Source organism: Octodon degus, unplaced genomic scaffold, assembly GCF_000260255.1.
Source record: "Octodon degus isolate 3935 unplaced genomic scaffold, OctDeg1.0 scaffold00054, whole genome shotgun sequence".
Taxonomy (NCBI): Eukaryota; Metazoa; Chordata; class Mammalia; order Rodentia; family Octodontidae; genus Octodon; species Octodon degus.
In genome coordinates, this window is record NW_004524630.1 from 7,340,059 (window position 1) to 7,344,519 (window position 4,461).

Genomic DNA, 4,461 nt, shown 5'->3' on the forward strand with positions numbered 1-4,461 from the left:
GGGCGGGGCGGGGGCAACATGCAGTACCGGGGACTGAATCCTGGTTCCTGCCCTTGTCTAAACAGGCGCTTCGTCCACTGAGCTCTCTCGCCAGCCCTTGTAAAGTATTTTTTAACACTATGGATTTCTTGCCTCCATGCTTGGGTTAAGATATTTAATTTTAATTAATTAAAATATACATGTAGTCAAAGACTGAACAGCTTTGTGAAGCCCCGGCGTGTTGAGTAAGCCTTCATGTTCACATGTACTCGTTTATAAAGCCGTGTCAGAGTGCCAAGGCTGGAAAGCTTTAACCATAGAAACGTACTTTTACATGGTTCTGGAAGTCAGAATTTAAAAACCAAAGGTTGACAGGCTTGGCTATTATGGACACAGCTGCAGGTGTCTGTCTTTCTGTTTTCATCTGATTGTTGTCTCTGTATCCGTCTTGTCCCTGTTGTCCTCGTCTTTTAAGGACACTGGTCATGCCGGATTAGGGTCCCATATGGTCTAATTTCACCTTACTCTTTCCTTGCTCTTCGGTGATTCTATCTCCAAATACAGTTACTTTCTGAGGTACAGAGGTTTGGGATTTCAACATACGAAGTCTGAGGGTGCACAGTTGAAGCCGTAGCATTGTGTGAGTGGCTGCGAGCCTTTTAATTTGGTGTGGCGTATATTCCTAGAATGGGAGAACTGCTCAGCATATGGCATCCCAATATCAGTTGAATGAATTACCACATGGCCTCAATTTCAGAGTCTGTTTTTAATTTATGCTCCTTCACTTAAGATTGTATATGTTTGTTTTCACTATTTGGTTAATGTAAACAACTAATACATTAAATCTAAACATCATATTTTCATTTTTTGGCAAAAATATCAGTATTAAATTGCTCAGAAAATTTCTAAGCCTGTTTCATAAAATTTATTTATTTATTTATTTATTTATTTATTTTTTGCAGAACCAGAATTTGAACTCAGGCCCTTGTGCTTGCCAGGGAAGCGCTTATTCTTCTGAGCCATCTCCTTGGCCCCAAAATTTAAATTTGTATGAAGTGCTTTTTTATGAGAACTCTACAAAACATTTTTGTGTCTTGGTGTAGAACATTTATTGTTTTTTCCATGAAAGAAAGCTTAGGTCAGTGGGAAATAATTTAAGTCAAGGAATTGCACATTTTCTCCTCCTGTACCTTACTTTAAATTAGGAAATGACATTGCAATCCATTTAGCTACAGGTAAAATATTTACATGAAAATATTAAAAATAACTCAGACACAAAAAGAAGAATCAAACTGCATTTTGGGAAATCTCTTTCCCAGGGTCCACAGCACACAGCAAGAGAGTCAAAATGAGTAAGATGAGCCTGGTTGCAGATTTCCGAAAAATTGGAGGAGAGGGAGAAGGGGGATGAGAACAATGGTGGGAAGAGAACGGTGGTCAGCAGCACTGCTTCAGGGACCAGTCTGGGAGAAGCGCCCCCTCTCAGGTGCAGGCAATTCCAGACGAGGCTGAACTCTGCGATACTGCTTGAACTGAAATTAGAGCACACCCTGACGGTTGAAGTGTCTCCTTCGCCCAAGTTTTAATTTGCGTGTCTTGCTCCTTGAACTGCTGTGAGCACAAGCCTGCTTCGGCATCAGTAGCTGTCACAGCAGCCCTTCCATCTCTCTCATGAAAGCTTCATAAACATCATCCTGAGTTTGTACCAAGACAGGAGCAGGGGACCAGACTTGGGGCCCGCTTTGGAATGAGACACAGCGGGGTCATCCTCTGGTTTTCTTTGGGGAGCAGCGTTGGCCCCCTTGATCTCTGGACGTGCTCTCTGCACAGTGGGCACAAATCGAGTAATCTCTGCTGGGGACAGTGACCTGGGGCTCAGCATTAGCACTCAAGGCTGCTGAGGCTCTCTTCTCAGTAGTGGCTGCACTCAAGTCATCTGCCTTGGGCTGCTGAGTCAAGTGGTGGGGGGCGGGGCCAGCGAGATAGCTCAGTGGTCTAAAGAGCCTGCTTAGGCAAGCGTAGGCAGGCACAGGGACATAGTTCCATCCCCGGCACCCCATGCTGCCCCAGATCCATCCTCAGGGCAGGCTGAGCTGGCAAACAAACAAACAAAACCTTGCAGGGGGCACTCAACACGCCTGAGTTCAGCAAAGGAGTTGGTAGGAAAAGCCCAGGTGGGGTAGGTCCAAAGGGCACCAGAGGTGGGTGCATCATGCCAGATCAGGGAGGAGGGATCCCTGGTGGTGCTGGGGAAGGTAGCCTGGCTGGGCATCCCCTGAGGAAGGGCGCTAGGAGGCAGCCCTGGAGAAAGCCCAGGGGAGGACCAGGGCACCAGCCTGCTGGTATCCTGAGGGCAAAAGACATGATAAAGGCGCACAGAGTCCTGGCATTCCTGGTGGACCCAGGAATGGAGGAGCGTCTGTGGATGATGGCTCAGGAGGACATGGTCCTGGCATAGGCACTGCCTGAATCTGAGAGGGAACAGACTGTGGGATGCCTGCTGCTGGGAAGAAGAGGTAGATGTGTCCTTAGCGTGAGAATCCTGCTTATGCTGCTGTTGTGATTGCTTTTCTGCTTCAGAATCATCAGCAGCATCATTGTCCTTCTCTGAAAATTCCTCTTCTTCCTGACCCTCCTCAGGGACTTCCTGGCCTGCCATTCTCAGCATCCTGGCTTGAAAAGGAGTCAGCTCCAGTTCTGCTTCTTTATTGAGTTTCCAGGCCTGTCTGCGAACTGCACGCTCACACCTACCTGCCTTCTCCTTGGTGTTGTCTCACTCACGACCATCATGGTGCATAAACTCATTCCCCTCACTTTCTCCATCTGATCTGTCTGTGTGACTGTCATCCCTTCTGACATCATGCTTGTCCTGATCCATGTCCTCGGGGTAGCCGTCACCTCCACTGGTGCTGGAGGTGTCATCGTCAGGACCACGCTGTGCCGGATCGGGACTGTACGACGCACCTTCACCTTGCATACGAGGAGTAAGACCAAGAGCAAAGCCCACGTTATGACCATACATCTTCAGACGGAGAGAAGGCAGACCAGGTGGAGGACCCAGAGGTTTTTTGCCGGGGGGCAAACATGGACCACCATGTCCAAGAAGAGGAAAGGTAGAATCTGCTCGAGTTGGAGGTCCATAGGCTGAGGTCTTCTTAAGGATGGCGAGTGGCTGGGCACCAGGAAGTGCAATGACCTGGATTAGGACGTTGGAAGCCACGTGTGGCATTTTTGGCAAAGGAATGCTCTCTGCTTCTACATGCTGGGCATTGTTGACAGCATGAAAATAGGGGCTAAGCTGAGCCCTTTTCTCCTCATTTTCTATTTCTAGCTTTTGCAATTCTTTGTACACATCCTTTTTTAAAACAATTTCATTGAGAAACAAATAGCAATTAGACAGTTTCAAAACTGATTAGTAGGACAGTCTGTATTCTCTTAAGTCGTTGGATGCATTCAAAGGTTTCACAAAATATTCATGTTTATGTTCCAGTGCTTTGCCGGTTAACTGTGGATGCTGCACTGGGTTAAAGTCCACTTCATCCACTTTCTCAATGCACTGGATAATGTTTGGGATCTTTCATCTTCAAAACTGCAGCTTGAACCATCATGCATTGTTTTATTTTTATTTTTAATTTATTCTTTATTTTTATTTTTTCAAAGAGTACAAATTAGAATTAAAACAAAAATTACAAGTGATTCAGAATTCCACTTAACAAAGTAATACACATTTCACAGTATTTGTTGTAATCCATAGTGTTCTCTTCCAACCATTTATTCATATTACCAGACATACTCAGTGTTTCCTGCTTTTCTTCAATTGCCCTTTCTGGGCTTGCTTTTGAGCTTAGTTGGTTGGGTTCATAAAATTTCCATCCTTGGTGGATGATGTCAATCTTGGCTCCATATTGGCAATCTATAATGGTTCACTTATTCTAAACCAACCAACCAACCAACCAAACAAGCAGAAATTACTTCTGCTGAGCTCCCAAAGCTGGTGTGGGGAGGAGAGGATATCTCCCAGCCTCTTTTCCTCCACACAGGTCTTCACCTCTGCTTCTCGGTCCAGCACCCAATCTCCACCATCTTGAACCCTCACACACTTCCACCATCATTACGTCATTTCCTATCCCTGCAGTCTACCAGCTCTGAAAAACTTTCAACCACTTCATGGAACTTGAGTAGAAGATGATAACTTAGAAGTATAGAATTTCACGATTTTAAAACTTGAGGAAATGAGAAGTGTGCTGTATTTAATTGGAAACAATGCAGTCCCTTCAACACAGTTCCTTTTTGCTGAGCCCTATGCTCACCCTGACTGTTTACAATACAGCTGAGTTCTCAGGTCAGCAACCCGCAGAAGCGAGTCTTTCTTTGTTGACTACTTGCAGGTCTGGGCCACCATGGTGGTCTTGGTCTTCCCTTTCTGTCACAGTTCCATAGCAGGGGGCAGAAAGGAGCAATCCTTAGGTTGGGTTGCAGTGA

General features: G+C 45.7%; 1 pseudogene; it reads right to left on the bottom strand.

The window, feature by feature from the left end:
* Window positions 1–1,625: 1,625 nt before the first annotated feature.
* LOC101584552 lies at window positions 1,626–3,883 on the bottom strand (annotated as a pseudogene).
* Between the last annotated feature and the right edge of the window lie 578 nt (window positions 3,884–4,461).